The following is a 19518-nucleotide window of genomic DNA, read 5'->3' as shown; positions in this document are numbered from 1 at the left end:
AATTCTGCAGCCATTACCTTAGTCATTTCTTCAGCCGTAAGCAATGCGGCCTCCCCTGGTGCTCCAACCTCCATTTTCCTCGGTGACCCCACTGTGATCTTTCCACTCCCCGACGGACCTTCAGCTGTTTTTTTTACGGCTGTTTTCTTTGCTCACCCTCGACATTTTCCTCTACTGTGCCTTCACTATGCCTCCTCTGTGCTTTCTCCCTGCTTTTGCCGCCTCCGTGGACCCTAGGACCGGGCTTAAAGCCCCGAAAATGCCGTTCCCGAACGGGAGCCCTCCATTGTGCGGCTGCCTCCCGCCCGCCGCCACCGGAAGTCCCCTCGCCAAGATGTTTTAACATTACAGATAAACAAATAAATTATCTACCATGATGGGCATTGTTAGCCAAATTGGGGGGAAAAAACCCTGAAAAAGTGTATTCTGATGTCAGGAGCAACACTGTTCTTTCACCTTTGGATTCAAATCAAGTCCAGACAGACGTGCTGAAACATCTCTCAATCAGCCGATCTTCTGAAATGTCGTAAGTGAAACAGGTTTCATTCCCTTTCGATAATGAATTCTTCAGGCATTATGAGAAGACTGTAATAGTAGTTTCATTATTCCAGGAATGAAAACTGAATTGGATAGTTTGAGATCCACCTCTTGCTCTCTCGACTCTATTCCCATCAAACTGTGAACCACTTATCTTTCCTCCCCGGCCTCAATGTTAGCTGACAAAGTTAACAGTTCTGTCTCTTGAGATACTGTCATCCTACCCATCAAATCTGCTATAATTGGCCATCTTTTATCCATATTTTCTTGGAACCTGCCTGTGGTGATCCACCACTGTATATATATGTGTGTGCCTGTATTAGGGGATGTACAGCAGTACATGCTATTACAGGTTTGCCGGTAAGCCCCTGCCGGCTAGCTCCGCCCACAGGGAGCAGTATAAATATTCTTCAGGCAGGGAGCAGTATAAATATTCATGAGTTCTCCTGAGCTGCCATTCTACAGCTGCAGTCGAAGGAATAACATCTCACGGTAATAAAGCCTCTCTTGTACCGATTTGTGTCTTTGTGTGCAATTGTTAGCGCATCACTGCCACCTCATCTCCAAACTTTCTTTCCTCTCAAACCCATGCTCACTTTTCTCACAGCTCCATATCTTTATCTCTCCAATTGGGTTTCTGCCTTGCCACAGCACTGAAATGACAGGTGTGACTTAAAGGTGGTGGGCTGGATTCTCTGTTTCAGGGACTATGTCCCCACACCATCTTGAAAATTGTGGCCTTTTACGTCAGAAAAACTGGCGTCAAAGGCCACATATTCACAGCCCTGGAGGGGGCTAGCAGGGAGCTATCGTGAGGCTCGCAGCTCCAGCTGCAGATACGGTCCCAGGCACTTCAGGGTCAGAGGCCGAGCATGCGCACGGCGGCAGCCTCCAGCGGCTGGGTCGTGCTCCATGGCGGACTCAGACTGCGGAGCAGGACCGTGCAAATAGTGCCCCCAATCAGCCGTGCGCCCGACCCGGAACCCCCGTTTGAAAATACCCCGGTCCCGTATAAGGCCCCCCCCCACCTGCCTTCCGATCAACCCACCCTCGACCACGGCAGCCGCGGACTGAATCTGCAGCCGCTATGCCACTATCCCGAGCGGCAGGAGCATGAGTGGTCCACACCGTCGGGACTTCGACCGGTCAGGGTCGGAGAATAGCGGGGCGGACCTCTGACAATGGCCGCTGGTAGGGGATTCACAGTGCGGCATACTCTCTGAGTATGCCGCTTTTCGGGGGCCGGAGAATCGAGGAACCAGTGCTGGATCCAATTCCATGCGTGGAACTTGATTCTCTGCCCTGGCACCGGACGCAGTGCCAACATCAAAGCTGTCACTGACAGGCTGCAAAATATTATATTGGGAGGTGAACAGCCAGATGTTGTGGTGCATATCGGTAGTTTTCATGGTGAGAGAAAAAGGAATAAGGTCGTGCAGGAAGATTTTAGGATGTTCTGGACAAAATTTATAAAGCAGGGCCTTAAATGTAGAAATCTCTGGATTACTCCTGGTGCCACATGTAAATGAGTACAGAAATAAGGTGAGTGCGGATGAATACATGGTTAAGAGATTTTGTAGGAGGGAGTGCTTTAGAATCCTAGAGCACTGGGACTAGTTCTGGGGGAGTTGGGACCTGTACAAACAGGATGGGTTGCACCTTAACTGGGCAGAGACTAATATTGTAGTGGCGAGTTTTGTTGGTTCTATTGGGAAGGATTGAATCTATCTTGACAGGGGGATGGAAATCCGAGTGTAGATTTAGTAGGGAGCGAAGCAGGGCTGGAAATGGAAGGCAGAGAATTAGTTAGCAAGTATGGAAGGTCAGGGAACAAAAGAAGATTTAAATGATCGACAACGAAGGATTTGTAATTAGTGGCAAGTCGTTTTTAAAAAATTCTTCATGGACTGCTGGCATCTCCAACAAGACCAGCATTTGTTGCCCATCTCTAAATTATCCTTGAACTGAGTGGTTTGCTAGGCTAATTCAGATGGGAGTTAAGAGTCAACCACATTGCTGTGGGTCTGGAGTCGCATATAGGCCATATCAGAAAAGGATGCCAGATTTCCTTCCCGAAAGGACATTAGTGAACCAGATGGGTTTTTACAACAATTCACAATGCCAGGAAGCCTTATCATTATTGATAAACTAAGAAAATATCTACCAAAATTGCTACTATTAGGCAACTTGAATAAGCTGATAGTTGTTGTGGTCAAAGACTAGCTTTATATTTCAGATTTGTTAAGTGAATTTAAATTCCACCAGCTGCCAAGATGGGATTTGAGCCCATATCCCCAAAGCATTAACCTGGGCCTCTGGAATACTAGTCCAGTGAAAGTCTATCTCCTCCAAATACAAGTTCAATGCAAGATCTTTAGTGAATAAGGCAGATGGGCTAAAGGCACAGGATGATACTTGGAAACATGACATCTTAGTTTTATTGAAACGTGGATTAAAGGAGAGCAGGAATGGCAGCTCAACATTCCTGGTTACAGAGATCTTAGACTGGTGAGGGCAGCACAAGACAAGATCGGTTAAAGAAATATTCACAGCCCTGAGAAGGGATGATATGCTAAAAGAAGTTTCAAATGAGGCCAAGTGGATTGAACGGAGGAGGGGAAAAAGAGTCAATCAAATGCTGGGAGAATACTGCAGACCACAACAATCCAAATAGTCAGCAGGAGATAAAAGAGCAGACAGTTAGGCAAATTGCTGGGAAATGCAGGAGCAATGTCCAGGATTTTGCTGCTAGAATGGAAATGAGTAGGACTGGGACACAAACGGGGTAGGGGTAGGGGGTAGGGGGTACTCCCCCCCCCCCCTATTTCACCATTGGTATCCAACTACAGGGCTGTCAGCAAAGAAATCTAAAATTAAGAGTGGATCTTCGTGCCAGTGCCTTGCATGAAACTGGGATATTTAAACACACTTGTGTATCAGTCAGCTTGAACCCAGAGGCACTTGGGAGGCATGGACAGCTGACAAAACAGTATAGAGATGGTCGCAGAAAGAGGAAGGGTTGCCCCATGCTTCAACAACACCTATTTTCATGGCCTTTTAGAAGCCATCAGCAAAAGGAAGCAGGCCCTCATTCCAGAGACAGGAGAAAGAGGCCATCAAGGGGCACCAAGAAGCATGGCTGGAGTTGGCAGTCATGAACGCTGAGATGGTGTTGCCAGAATCTGAATCAAATGTAGGAAAATTATTCATGGCCGACTGTCCTGGAAAGGTGAGTAGCATTAATAGTTGACATCTGGAAGCCCAGCATAAAGCGATGGAATCCAGGAAATCTGAGATCAGATGGCAGACCTCAGTATGGAACAGCACTAGGCATCGATATTAACATTATAATATCATGCACGCAAGGCTCAGGCCCAGGAATGGACGAATGTTGAGTTGAGACAGCTGAATGGCCACCCCATCGTGCCATTCCAGCAGCATGGCGCTGCATGCTTACTGTGCCTTAGAAAGGCAGGCACATACTCACCAGGCGAGAGATATGCCTACATTACAGCTCAAAATATCAAAGAGCGCCAAAAACCGGAGGTAAAATTGCTCTCATCACCATTGTGGTGATATCAATGTACATAGTTGTCTATCAGTGCACATAGTTATCGGTACGACCTCCGACCAGCAGGTGGCATTAGAGATCTATCACGTTACTCGGGACACAGCCAGTTGGTAGTAAGTCATAGAAGAAGATTGTCGCACTTCGAGTAGCTCCAGGAAAATTTACTTCATTTATTAGTAGCCATCGTCTGTATTATAATTCATTTGTTATCTTTTCCACGTGCTTGTTAATAAATCATCTTTATAGTTAAACAACTATATGTTCTGTGTACATCATTACAACGGTCATATCACAGAACACAACATAGTACCAGGAGTGGCGATCACTAAAGGATAACAACGGAGAAGACGGGATGAAATAGGCTGAAGAACAAAAAAAGATTTGTCCGCCAACCTGATGATCTACGGCCATCTGCAACTCAATGCAACAAAAGACTGTGAAGCTAGAGATGGAAAGTTTGAAGGCACCCCACCAGCTTCAAGTCTCGGGTAACATAGATGAAAATTGGTGTGTGTTCGAGCAGCAATTTAGACTCTATTTTGCAGCCCTTGGCCTGCAGGCACAGCCTGACAAGAAGCGTATTGCATTGCTGCTCATGGCAGCAGGTCCTCAAGCACAAGAAATATACAATACCTTCGCCAGCGAAGACAAAAGCAAATGTTTCGATGCAGTAATACAGTACTTTGATTGGCTTTGCTCTCCGACAAAAAATGAAACATTTGAACATCATCTATTTTGTACGCGTACCCAAAAAGCAGATGAACCTGTTGATTCTTTTGTTACTGACTTGCGGTTGACTACACAGTCGTGTAATTTTGGTACTTAAACTCATCGATGATCCACGACCAGATAGTGTTCGGTGTAGCAAATCACAAAGTATGTGCAGGTTACCTGAAGTTAAAAAAACGCTATCAAGATCTGCTATGCATGCAAGTGAACTAACAGCACAGATTAGTATGCTCAACCTGCAACATTTTGGCACCAATCAGGCAGAAGACGACAGCAATATAAGCACTGTGACGCAGTCAAAAAAGAAACGTGGTCTGAGCGCCGGCGTCAATTTTGAGCACACCATGACGCAATGAAAAAAGAAACCTGGTCTCAGTGCAGGTAGCCATTTTGACGGAGGTATTAGGCAGTTTAAATTCTGCACTGTAAATTCTATAAATTCTATAAGTGGTATGAAGTCTTAGAATTGCCGGCTTTTTTCGGCCCGACCCAACCCGCTATTGTGACAGCATGAAAAATGAAAATCGCTTATTGTCACGAGTAGGCTTCAATGAAGTTACTGTGAAAAGCCCCTAGTCGCCACATTCCGGCGCCTGTCCGGGGAGGCTGGTACAGGAATCGAACCATGCTGCTGGCCTGCCTTGGTCTGCTTTAAAAGCCAGCTATTTAGCCTTGTGAGCTAAACCAGCCCCTAAACCAGCATGAGCCATGCCCCCAGCATTTTCTTTCCAAACTGTTTGGCAATCTACACACCACTTTTCTTGCCCGAGACAACATTCTGGGGGGAAATGGAAAATATCACTCACTGAAAGATCACAGGATGCAACACCATCTGAGGATACTACATACCTTTTATTCCTGAACACCTCTGCCAGCACAGATACACTCTTGGCAATGGGTTGTTTTGCGCATGTAGGTGATACAATCTGGTCAGCACTTCACAGACGTGCAGCAGGAAGTACCAAAGGCAGCAGCAGCTGCAGCCACTTCCTCTTGGAGAAGCGTGGAGTGGCCCACCAAATCTCAGTTCCATGTCAGGTAGATAGTAAGCCTTGTGTGTCAGCATCAAAATAGCAGAGGCTTCAGCTGGAGCATCAGCGTTTCCAAAAGCAGAAAAGATCCATGCGCAAATGAGACAGCATTCTATCCATGAGACAAAATTGCTAAATTTCTCTGGTGTGTTAACACATTGTGTGCTCCATTGAGAGTCGTGACCCTCATGGTGATACCTGGGCATAGTAGCAAGTGGATGTCGGGGTTTCAAGCAGATTTCCAGAGAACTGTCTCATTCATGAGGCAGTAGAAAAATGAATGGGTGAGTTGCGCCAGCCTTGCATCTTCCCAACATCAGGAGCACAACCACTCCAGGCGATCAAAGGAGTGAATGTAAGGCCTCAAAAGGGAAAGGAAGCGGCAAGTTTCAGGCAACAAGGCTCCTTTCAGAGCACTTCCACAGTTAAAGACACATCTCTCAACCCCTTTTACGGTGACACAAACACTGGATATTGCTCTGATTAATGAGACAGCCCTCGCAAAAATACACGTAGTTCCAAATGTGCCAGGCCCCAGGAGGGTACAGGTATCACAAAGCCACAGCCGTTTATTGCACTGGAGCAAGAAAGGCAGCCTCCACATCTGCTTGAGGTGCAGTGCGAACACCCCATAGAAGTTACCTAAGTATGCCTAAGTGCAAAGCCTAGCACTTGGATTTTACTGGGTGATATTATTTTGTAACATTCAAACGCTTGTAATGTTTAATGTAAGAAAGGGATGTTGAAATGCAATCAATAGTGAATTGCATATTTATTTCAATGAAACAGGTGTGATAAGCCAGATGTTATACAGTATCTGAATGTTCTGTAAAGTTGAGGAGATTATGGGCACTTGTTTGACGAAGCATTTATCATTTAGAGACCATGGGGATACAAAAATGCAGAGGGTCTCTGGGAGAGAGATTCTTGGCTCAGCTTCTCTCTCTACTGGTCCAAAACATCTACTGATCAGAGAGGGGAATCTCCCTGCCATGTATGTTAGTGTCCTGTGGCCTAGGTTTTGCTGTGCCATCTTCATCAGCTAGTATATGCTGTGGCACCTCATGCTCATCCCCCTTCTGTGAGGATGCGGATTGTGCAGTGCTTCCTCTGGCTTCAGCGCTATTCCCCTCTGGCATGCCAGGTTTCGCAATGTGCAGCAAAAGATAGTAATGTGGGATAATCTTGAGCGTTTGTATTGCTGGGCACCTCCAGATCGATCAAACAAATTACAGCAAGTAATTAGGAAAGTTAATAGAATGTGATCATTTATTTAGAGGAAAACTGATTACAAAAGTAGGGAAGTTATGTCAGTTGTACAGGGCATTGCTGTAGCACGGTAGCACAATCGCTTCACAGCTCCAGGGTCCCAGGTTCGATTCCAGCTTGGGTCACTGTCTGTGCGGAGTCTGCACATCCTCCCCGTGTGTGCGTGGGTTTCCTCCGGGTGCTCCGGTTTCCTCCCACAGTCCAAAGATGTGCAGGTTAGATGGATTGGCCAGGCTAAATTGCCCTTAGTGTTGGGTGGGGTTACTGGGTTATGGGGATAGGGTGGAGGTGTTAACCTTGGGTAGGGTGCTCTTTCCAGGAGCCGGTGCAGACTCGATGGGCCGAATGGCCTCCTACTGCACTGTAAATTCTATGTAAAAAACTAGAGTATTATGTTCAGTCCTGATCTAAGCTAAGATGTAAATGTATTAGAAGCAGTTCAGAGAAGGTTCACTGGACAAATACCTGGAATGGGCGAGTTGTCTTATGAGAAAAGGTTGGCGAGGTTAAGTTTGTTTCCGCTACAGCTAAGGAGAGCAAGAGGCGATTTGATCAAAACCTTTCAGATCCTATGGGGTATTGACAGGGTGGGTATGGAGCAATGTTTCCTTTGGTCAAAGAATCTAGAACCAGGGATCACTGTTTTTTAAAAAAGGGGCCGCTCATTTAAGGCAGTGGAAGCAGATGCTTTAAATATTTGTAAAGCACGGCTAGGTAGATACAGGGCATACAGGGTTTAGAAGCTTCGATTTCAGTGGTCTTTGTACCCCAGGATGTTTAGTGGTCTGAAGAGCTGAGACAACCGAGACTGCCCAAGAATGTAGGAGTCATGGCAAGTTCCTGGAAACCTTGGCAACTCTTACAAACTGCTTGCAGCAGTCAAACACTACCTAAATATTGAGCAAGTGGAAGCTCTTTCTGTTTACAAAGTGACATGGCTGCTGTGAGCAAGCCTTGATGCCACAAGTGTACAATAAACACACCTCCGAATGTGAGGAAATCTGATTGTGGTTCCATGATCTGTTGGCCTTCATCGCAAGAGGATTTGAGTAAATAAATGGTTAATAATCTTTATTGTCACAAGTAGGCTTACATTAACACTGCAATGAAGTTAATGCTAAAAAAGCTCCTAGTCGCCACATTCTGGCACCTGTTTGGGTATGATGTAGGAGCGGATTCAAGACCTGTGTATTGAGTCATCTTCCATGTGGGGTTATTCCCTGAGGCTCAACTCAGTACAGAGAGGAACAATCACAACGACAACCTGGACAAGATGGCTATTTAATCAAGCTTGTTACGTGTACATGTCAACAGATTGGATATCTGCCAAGACCTGTTCTGCCGAACAAAGACCAGAATACAGTACTTATACAATGTTCAAAAATCAATAGCCGACCCCAGTTGGACGCGATCCAATCCCTGAAGATTGGAAAAGACGTTTAAACTTATCCAATACAGTATAATTGCAAGCAGTGTTTAAACTTCACCCAATAGAATTGCAAGCAACCCATGATTAATCCTCATCCTGACAGCTATGTACAATCTCAGCATCCTGTGCTGACTGTTTGTGAGAAACAGAACAGCAAAACCAGCACCCTGGATTGTTTCACAAAGGCAGGATGTCAGAAGTAATGTCCTTTTGGTCAGGTTAGCTATCCTAAATCCCATTTGATTATTTATTACTGCTGTGTCCTAAAAATACATGTTTAATGGTTAATGATTACTCAGTACTCTTCCTATAATTCATCTCAATCCTTAATAAAGTAACTTATGTAAAGTTACTCTTGTGGCATGCTAACTATTCAGTTTTAAGAAGTATCATCACTGAACACCCCCTTCAGGGTACACTGTGGGAGAATTCAGAAATCTCAGCTGGTACAGTAATTGAACCCGAACTGCTGGCCTTGTTCTGCATCACAAACCAGCTGTCTAGCCCACTGAGTTAAACCAGCCCCTACTCCCTGGCTCTGCATTAAATAAATAGGAATAAGTGCAGTTGTCTTCCTTTCCGCCTCGTATCAGGGCAGCGGACTGTATTTGGATTAGATTGAGGCAATCCCCCCTTTTCACAGCCTTGTATGAACAGGAGTAAAGATAGCTTGTTGCAATTATATAGAGCCTTGCTGAGACTGCATCTGGAGTATTGTCCAGAGTTTTAGTCTCTTTTTCACAGAAGGAAATACTTGCCATGGAGGTTCACCAGACTAATCGCTGGGATGGCAGGGTTGACTTCTGATGAGAAACTGAGGTGACTCAGAATTCTCTAGGATTTCAAAGAATGAACGGCGATCTCATTAAAATAGGCATAGTCTCAGAATAAGAGGCAGACCTTTGAAATGAGGAGGAATTTCTTCAGTTAGAAGGTGACGAATCTTTGGAATTCTCTACTCCAGAAGGCTGTGGAGGCTGTCATTGAGCATGTCTAAGACAGAAATCAATGAATTTCTAGGTACTAATGATGTCAGGGGATATGGAGATAGTCTGGGAAAATGAGGTTGAGGGAGACAATCAGCCTTGATCCAATTGAATGGTCTACTCCTATTCCTAGGTTCCTCAGACCATTTCCAGGTCCCTCCCCTGTGCAACATTGCTGCTGGATGTCCACTGAGTCCAAGGAGACCACTAATTAGTGCCCATCTGGCATGTTCACCATCCAATTTAGGACAACAGAAATGTTGAGGAGTCAATATGTAAAAGTGGCAAGCCTAACTTCAAGGGCACCTGACAACTATGATTGTGGATTCCAGCATCCTGGGCGATGGCAGAGGCAGGAATGAAGTGGAGCAGCAAAATGGTACCCACACAACAATTTCCTGACATCTCACTGGAAGTCGTTAGAGGTGGTCACAGTCCAGAATAGCGCCCGGTTTCCAGAACGTGGCAGGAAGAGACTAGTCAGTCAGATAAAACAGGCATGGTATGAAGGTGGTTCAGATGGTGAGAATCGCACTGTGTTTAGCAAAATGTGGTGCAGAGCAGGAAGTGCCTTAACGACCTTCTGAGGTCTGGCAAGGGGAGTGTGATGTTGCACCCAGCAGACCTCCAGTTCTGGACTCACCAGCACAACGAGCAGAGCAGACTGATGGCACAAAGTGCTCAGGAACAGTGAAGGTATGTGTGTGTTAGTGCATTCCTGAGCTGTGGGAAACATACACACGCGAAGAACATGAGGTGATGACTTTGGAGCTATGGAAATCAGAAGTGCGTAACCTACAGGACGCAGTGAAGGATCGAATCATCGTCTTAATTCACTCACTGGGGAAAGAAAGCGTCCAATGCAGTGAAGTGGTGCATATCATAACTGTGATGTCCAATGGAGGCGAAGAGCCAACAAAGTGACACAATGTCAGCTCAGCAAAAGGTCAGCGAAGGCATGTGAAAGCATGTACTATTACCATGTGAAGAGGATGGAACTCTGTTGTTGTTTGTATACACTCTTTCTTGGGCTGCTGCAGCTCTGCCTAAGCAGCTAATGACAGAGTTCAGGATTCCTAACCAATGTCTTATGTCTCCCACAAGATAAATTGTAGAGCAGGAACCTCAGCATACCACTATGTCAACGGTGGCAACTTCAGAGAATGAGTACCCGAGACACCACCATCAGTTGCACGTTCCAGTTCCATGTGAGTATATGTACTCACCTCGGTGGGGCCTCACATCAGTTTAGAATGGGAGGCACAAGATAACCAGGACTTCGCTTGTGAGTAGAAGGAGGTGACAGAGGTAGAAGTAATTGTGCTCTCTCTCCCCCTTCGAGAATGGAGGACAGCTCCAACCATACTCAGCTGGATAGAAGCGCAGAGTCTTGGGGATCGCACACAAGGCAGGTCATTGGCAGCAACAAAACAAATGTGTCCAAATTTCGGAGTACCCCGAGACAATGTGAAGCCTTGGGCAGAGAATGGGGGAGTCCATTTGCGAGAAGTACTCTGAAATGTCTTAGGTATATGTTTACATGAGCTCCTCCACTGTATGAGCGACCGACTGTTTGCAGAGCCATAACATGGCATCACTCAAAGTGAATACAAGAACATGGCACTGCCATGCACAGGATGCATATCATATTCTCCAGCATTGACTAATTAGTTGCACTGATGCAAAGAAGCATGCCCCTAGACAACCGTGAGTGCCATAAAAGGGCTGGGCTAGGCAGGGGTGATGTTGAGGGGCATCACCCCCTGTTGGACATTTTCCTCATTAGGAGCCCCTCACAGAGGAAAACGATCTACTACAGCATGCCCCTGCATCATTGCAAATGAGGCAGCCAATTCGGGTGCCCTTTTGGCACCTCAATACTGGGAACTGGTGCCACAGGCCTCATGCAGGCACAAGCGAGTAACCTGCCTCTGCTTTGTAGTATAAGGGGTTAATTCTAACTGTGATAGGCTAATGAGACACAGTAGTTGATGTAATGTCTCATGATCTTGCTCTCTCATGTAGACAGCATGGCAAGAAAGCCGACAGTGAGAGTTATTCCAAATTAGTTATTTTCCTTACCTTATAGACTCTAAATATTCTATGTTAGTAAAACAAGATCAAAAATTTGAGACACTGTAGAGTAAAGGGTCGAACACAACTATAACAATGACTGCTGAGCATGTGTGTAAGGAGCTATGTAATGATGATGTCACACTGAAGAGAATGAGAAGAATCTGAGGAGCAGTGACTCTGACCTGGTGATTGGTAATCCTGTACATAGTTGAGTATGTAAACAAAGGTTACTTTGAAAATGATCTTTTGCCTCCAGCCAGATCTCTGGCTGGAGACACCCAACATCTTCCAAGACCCTAACAACAGATGGTGGCAGATGAGGGTGGCATGGTTGTACAGTGGTTAGCACTGTTGCTTCACAGTCTAGGGTTCCAGTTTCGATTCCCAGCTTGGGTCACTGTTGTGCGGAGTCTGCACGTTCTTCCCGTGTCTGCGTGGGTTTCCTCCAGGTGCTCCGGTTTCCTCCCATGGTCCAAAGGTGTGCAGGTTAGGTGGATTGTCAATGTTAAATTACCCTTAGTGTCCAAAAAAAAGATTGGGTTGGGTTACGGGGATAGGGTTGAGGTTAAGTGGGGTGCTCTTTCCAAGGGCCGGCGCAGACTCGATGGGCTGAATGGCCTCCTTCTGTTCTGTAAATTCCATGATCGGATAAAGAGAAAAGCAGAATAAAAAGGCAGGAAACAGCCTGAGGAGATGCCTATCAGCCACAGAGAGCAGCATGTGAAGAACAAAGAACAATACAGCACAGGAACAGGCCCTACAACCCTCCAAGCCCGTACCAGTCATACCACCCTTAGCCAAAACCCTTAGCACTTCCTAGTACTGTATACCCATTCTATCCATGAATTTGTCGAGATGCCTTTTGAATTCCGTTAATGTATCTGCTTCCACAACCTCCCCTGGCAACGCGTTCCCGGCACTCACCACCTTCTGTGTAAAAAAACCTGCCTCGCACATTACCTCCAAACTGTTCCCAACGGATCTTAAACCTATGCCCCCTGGTAACTGACCCATTCCTCCTGGCAAAGAGTGCCTGCCCATCCACTCTATCCATGCCCCTCAAAATCTTGTAGACCTCTATCAGGTCACTCCTCAACCTCAGTAGTTCTAATGAAAACAGTCCGAGTCTATTCAGCCTCTCCACATAGCTAACACCCTCCAGACCAGGCAACATCCTGGTAAACCTCCTCTGCACCCTTTCCAATGCCTCCACACCCTTCTAGTGGTGTAGTGACCAGAACTGTGCGCGATATTTAAAGTGCAGCCTTACCAAGGTTCTATACAACTGTAGCATGACTTGCCAAATTTTTTACTCGAAGGCAAACATTCTGTATGCTTTCTGGACTACCTAATCCACATGTGTTGCCACTTTCAAAGATCTGTGGACCTGTACACCCAGATCTCTCTGAATTTCTATATTCCTAAGAGTTTTGCCATTTACGGTACATTTCCCCTCTACGTTAGACCTACCAAAATGCATTACCTCACATTTATCTGGATTAAACTCCATTTGCCATTTCTCTGCCTAAGTCGCAAACCTCTCTATGTCCTGCTATATCTTCTGACAATCCTCAACACTATCTGCCACTCCACCAACCTTGGGTGTCATCTGCAAACTTACTAATCAGACCAGCTCCATTTTCCTCCAAATCGCTTATACTACAAACAACCCAACACAGATTCCTGTGGAACACCACTAGTCACAACCTTCCATTCAGAAAAACATCCTTCTACTGCTACCCTTTGCCTTCTGTGACCGAGCCAGTTCTGTATCCAACTTGCCACCTCACATCTGATCCCGTGTGACTTCACCTTTTGTACCAGTCTGCCATGAGGCACCTTGTTAAAGGCTTTACTGAAGTCCATGTAAACAACATCCACCACCCTCCCCATATCAATCATCTTTGTCATCTGCTCAAAAAACTCGATCAATTAGTGAGGCATGACCTCCCCTCATAAAACCATGCTGTCTATCGATAATGAGTCCATTTGTTTCGAAATGGGTATAAATCTTGTCCCCAAGAATTATTTTCAATAGTTTACCGACTACCGACATGAGGCTCACCCTCCTTTAGTTTCCTGGATTATCTCGGCTTCCTTTCTTAAACAGCGGTACCACATTAGCTATTCTCCAGTCCTCTGGGATCTCACCTGTAGCCAATGAGGATATAAAGATGTCAGTTAAGGCCCCAGCAATTTCCTCCCTTGCTTCCCTCAGTACTCTGGGGTAAATCCCATCCAGTCCAGGACACCTACCGTATATACTCGCGTATCATGCGACTTTTGAAGACCTAAATTGTAACCTAAATTTGGGGGGGGTCGCATGATACGCGAGATACAAAATTCGCGGGTGTTTTACTTGCTGATTTTTCTGATGGGAAGATGTTCAGCCACTTGACGTTTCCATTCATAAAAACATGAATGGAAACGTCAAGTGGCTGAACATCTTCCCATCAGAATGCTGTGGTCAAAATCTGAAGAGTAGTATTCCTGATCATATGGGTAGTTTATTCAATACATGGCCGTCTTTTTCCGATACAGAATTCGCGGGTGTTTTACTTGCCGTTTTTATGAATGGAAATGTCAAGTGGCAGAACGACGCTAGTAAAGCCAGCTGGAAAGCTGTTCGATTCGCGAACAGCTTTCACAACAGAATCCACTCTGCAGAATCCACAGACAGTGATACCATTTGGAAGTTTTAGTTTGGGCATTAATTTCCAAAAAAGTGACTCGCATGATACATGAGATATAGCATAAAATCATGTTTTGGGGACAAAAATTTAGGGGTCGCATGATACGCGAGATCGCATGATACGCGAGTATATACGGTATCTACCTTAATATATTTTAAAACACTGAATACTTCCTCCTTTACAATGTCAACATGACCCAGACTGTGCACACACCATATCCAAGAATCATCTTCCACAAAGTCCTTTTCTTTCGTGAAAACTTTGAGGACTACTCACTAATCAGGCTAGAGAAGGAAACAACAAGGACAGCCCAGTGACCAGCACATAAAACAGCCTGGGTGATGTACCATCAATGACCACGAGACGAATGGTGAACTATTGAGGCTTTCTTGTGCTAGATGTTAAGCCTCCTGCAGCTGGAACCAGAATGGGGGCAGCGCAGAAGAGCGTACACTTTTATACAGAGCCTGCTGGGTGGAGCCAGCAGGCTGGGATTTACTGTAATGACTGTAATACACTGGCAGTACCGTAATACACGTAGTGTATGACCAATGGTGTTTACCACATTCACCATTTTTTTTTTAAAAAAGAGTCCAGCGGGGGTGAAGCAACGCTACAGGTTGAGTCTGTCGGGGGTTTTGACCCTCTGCCGTGATCGCCTCAGTCCCGATTGTGGTGTGGGCGCCGATGTGGGTACCTGCGACTCCGGGAGCATGTTGTCCTCTCCTTCTTCACCCAGAAGTGGACACGGTGGAGGGGACAGGTGCTGCTGGGGTAGGGGTTGCAGTGATAATCTCTGGGGGGGGTGTGAATGGAGCAGGGGCGGGGATGGCAAACGGAGGGGGAGGGGAAAGTACCAGGTCGGGGGTGGTGGTAATTGTGGGTGGGGAACCAGCGGGTGCCAGGTCCCGGAGGGAGACTGTATCCTGTTGCCCGTCATGGTGTCACATAGGCGTACTGTGGGTTCGCATGGAGGAGGAGGACTTTTTCGTCGAGGGGATCTGATTTGTGGCTCCTCGCATGCTTCCGGAGGAGGACGGGCCCAGGAACTGTCAGCCAGAGTGAGACCCTGGAGGTGGACTTCCTAGGGAAGGTAAAAACAAGTTTGTGAGGGGTCTCATTGGTAGCAGTGCACAGGAGCGACCGGATGGAGTGGAGCCAGCGGGAGAATCCGAGACCGAAGGGCCAGCAGGACGGCCGTCCAGACTGTCGCCTTCTCCCTCTCTACCTGTCAATTTCCCCAGGGGTTGTAACTGGTCGCCCTGCTCGAGGCGATGCGATGCCTTTGCTGAGCAGGAACTGACGCAGCTCATCACTCGTTGTGGTGAATGAGATTCACACGGTATTATAATCTGTATATATATGTATCAATATTGTAAGTGCAGTTGCACTACCTGACCACCAGGGGGAGTAGTTCTGGGAGTACTCGAGAGTTTGTACTGGGCTCCTCCCTTGGCTCCGCCCAGGACTCCTCCCCCTGGAGCTGCTGTATAAAGATCCGTGCCACAGGGTCAGCCAGCCAGTTCACCGAAAGTTCAACGGCTAACAGGCTGGCTCTGTTGTAAGTATATTAAAACCGCTATTCTAATCCTACAAGCATGTGTCCGTAGAATTGTTGGTTCCAACACTCGTGAAGGAGGATCCCCGATCACTATGGATGTAGGTGGGGAAACTAAACAAGGTGAAGATACTGTGTAGGGCCTTGATGACCGTGGCAGAAGTCATGTCAGGGCATGGGATGGCAAAAGGGAAACGGGAGTACTCATCAATCATATTGAGAAAGTACATGTTGCGGTCAGAGGAAGGGACGGGCCCTTTGAAGTTGATGCTGAGGCACTCAAAGGGGTGGGAGGCCTTCACCAGATGCGCCCTTTCCGACCGGTAGAAGTGCGGTTTGCACTCCGCGCAGACTTCGCAGTCCCTATTCACAGTCCTGACCTCCTCGATGGAGTAGGGCAGGTTGCGGGCCTTGATAAAGTGGAAGAACCAGGTGACCCCCGGGTGACAGAGGTAATTGTGGAGAGCCCAAAGTCGGTCCACTTGTGCGCGGGATAGGGCATCTGGGGGCTCATTGAGCTTCCCCGGGCGATACAAGATCTCATAGTTATAGATAGAGAGTTTAATCTTCCACCTCAAGATCTTGTCATTCTTAATCTTGCCCCGCTGTGTATTACTAAACATGAAGGCAACTGACCATTGGTCAGTGATGAGAGTGAATCTCGTGCCGGCCAGATAATGCCGGCAATATCGCACAGCTTCCACAATGGCTTGGGCCTCCTTTTCGACAGGCATGGAGGATGTGGGAGAAGAAAGCCACGGGTCTACCCGCCTGGTTGAGGGTGGCGGCCAGAGCCATGTCCGATGCGTTGCTCTCCACCTGAAAGAGGAGGGACTCATCGACCGAGTGCATCGTGGCTTTGGCGTTGTCCGCCTTGATGTGGTTGAAGGCCCAGCGGGCCTCAGCCATCAGGGGGAAATCTGTGGACTTGATGAGTGGGCGGGCCTTGTCTGCATAATTAGGGACCCACTGGGCATAATACGAGAAGAAGCCCAGGAATCGTTTCAGAGCATTGGGGCAGTGGGGGAGGGGGAGTTCCAGGAGGGTGGCGCACGCGGTCGGGGTTAGGCCCTAGGACTCCATTTTCCACAAAGTAGCCAAGGTTGGCTAAGCGGGTAGTGCGGAAAATGCATTTCTCCTTATTATAGGTAAGGTTAAGGAGTTTAGCAGTGTGGAGGAATTTCTGGAAATTTGCGTTGTGGTCCTGCTGGTCGTGGCCGCAGATGGTGACGTTATCCAGATACAGGAACGTGTCCCGCAACCCATTCGGTCCATCTCTTGCTGGAAGACCGAGACCCCATTGGTGACGCTGAAGGGAACCCTAAGGAAATGGTAGAGGCGACCATCTGCTTCGAATGCAGTGTATTGGCACCTCCGGTCCTCCGGGCGGAGTGGGAGCTGGTGGTAGGCGGACTTCAAGTCAACTGTGGAGCAGACTCGATATTGCGCAATCTGATTGACCATGTCAGATATGCGGGAAGGGGATACGCATCGAGCTGTGTGTACCAGTTGATCGTCTGACTGTAGTCGATGACCATCAGTGGTTCTCCCCAGTCTTAACAACCACCACTTGAGCTCTCCAGGGGCTGTTGCTGGCCTCAATGACCCCCTCCCGCAGAAGCTGTTGGATGTCCGACCTGATAAAGGTCCTGTCCTGGGCACTGTACAGTCTGCTCCTCATGGTGACGGGCTTACAGTCCGGGGTGAGGTTCGCAAAGAGCGAGGGCAGATTGATCTTAAGGGTCGTGAGGCCATAGACGGTAAGGAGGGGCAGGGGTCCGCCGAACTTCAGAGTGAGGCTCTGTAGGTAGCACTGGAAATCGAGACTCAGTAACAGGGAAGAGCAGAGATGGGGGAGGATGTAGAGTCTGAAGTTACTGTACTCTATGCCCTGTACGGAGAGGGTCGCGACGCAGTACCCCCGGATCTGTATGGAATGGGATTCAGAGGCCAGGGAGATTTTCTGGGTGACGGAGAGGACCGGGAGGAAGCAGCGCCTTACCGTAGCAGGGGGGATGAAACTCTCCGTGCTTCAGGAGTCGAAGAGGCAGGTCGTCTCATGCCCCTTGATCCGTACAGTCGTTGTAGCGGTCGCGAGATTGCGGGGCCGAGACTGATCGAGGGTGATGGAGGCGAGTTGCGAAAGTTGGTGGGAGGGCTGTTTGGCGGTGGCGGAGGTGGAGGTATTGGCGGCCCGAGAGCGGCCAGGCGAGCAGAGGTCCCAGGGTGCGGTCCAAGATGGCGGCGAAGATGGTGGCGCCCACGGGGCGCACATGGCGGATGACATCCAAGATGGTGGCACCCACAGGCCGCACATGCCGGGCGGCGGCGAAGATGGCGGCGCCCCGGATCGCACATGGGGGGTATAGCAATGCTGGGCCTGGAAACGGCAGCGACCGATTGGGCCTGGCAAACGGAGATGAAGTGGCCCTTCTTGCCACACCCGTTGCAGGTTGGGCTCCGTGCTCGGCAGCATTGTCTGGGGTGGTTGTTCTGGCCACAAAAGTAGCATTTGGGGCCTCCGGAGATAGCTGGCTGCCGCGCAGCGCAGGCTTGCGGTGTACCCGGGTTGGATGATGGTGGGGCCCATGACGCCCACGAGTGTGAGGCGCGGTCCAAGGTGTAGGACTCTAGATTGCGGGAGGCCTCCTCTAGGGAGTTAGCGAGCTGTACAGTCTCTATACGGTCAAGTGTACCCCCTTCTAATAATCGCTGGCGGATGTAATTGGACTTAATGCCCGTGACATAGGCGTCTCTGATCAGCAGTTCCGTGTGTTGGACTGCTGGCACCGCCTGGCAACTACAGTTTCTGTGAAGTATCCGCAAAGCACGCAGGAAATCAACCTGAGACTCCCGCGGGAGTTGCCGTCTCGTGGCCAGGAGGTGCCTGGCGAACACCTGATTAACAGTCTTGATGTACTGTTCTTTTAATAGTGCCATCGCTTCCGTGTAAGTGGGAGCGTCCCGAATGAGGAGGAAAACTTGTGGGCTCACCCGTGCGTAGAGTATCTTGAGTTTCTGTGGATCTGAGAGGGCTTCTGTGGATGCTCCGAGATATCCTTCAAAGCAGGCTGGCCAGTGCTCGAAAGTGGCTGTGCTCCAGGCGATCCGGCTTGATTAAGACATTCATCTTTAAAATTCTAGCACAATAAATTGATGTGCCATCAATGACCACGAGATGAAGTGGTGAGCTATTGAGGCTTTATTGTTCTAGATGTTAAGCCTCCTGCAGCTGGAACCAGAATCGAGGCAGCGCAGGAGAGTGTACACTTTTGTACAGAGCCTGCTGGGTGGAGCCAGCAGGCCGGGATTTACTGTATTGACTGTAGTACAATGGCAGTACCGTAATACATGTAGTGTATGACCAGTGGTGTTTACCACACTGGGTAACAGAAACCTCGAACCAGGGTGAGCACTGACATCTCCAGAATTGTTCCAGAACTTAGAGGGCTCCAGATAGGCTTAGCAATGGTAAACCTGGAGAAAGCATTTCACTCGTTATCAAAATGCTTTGGGTCTAACGAGGAAGACTAACAAGGACTCTCGCACACACTCGCCGCTCTCTCTCATACACACACTCACCCCACTCCGAGGTCGACCCACCCACCCACTGACTCAGAAACGCGCACTCCCACTCGC

At 47.9% G+C, this 19518-nt stretch overlaps 1 protein-coding gene across 2 annotated transcripts in view; it reads right to left on the bottom strand.

The window, feature by feature from the left end:
* erich2 (glutamate-rich 2) overlaps positions 1 to 19518 on the bottom strand; it is a 289680-nt gene that overhangs the window by 218567 nt on the left and 51595 nt on the right. The gene's annotated exons all lie outside the window — the stretch shown is intronic.

This window comes from Scyliorhinus canicula, chromosome 2 (genome assembly GCF_902713615.1).
Source record: "Scyliorhinus canicula chromosome 2, sScyCan1.1, whole genome shotgun sequence".
Taxonomy (NCBI): domain Eukaryota; kingdom Metazoa; phylum Chordata; class Chondrichthyes; order Carcharhiniformes; family Scyliorhinidae; genus Scyliorhinus; species Scyliorhinus canicula.
Note: the sequence above shows the minus strand (reverse complement) of the source record. Positions and strands in the feature narration are given on the sequence as shown.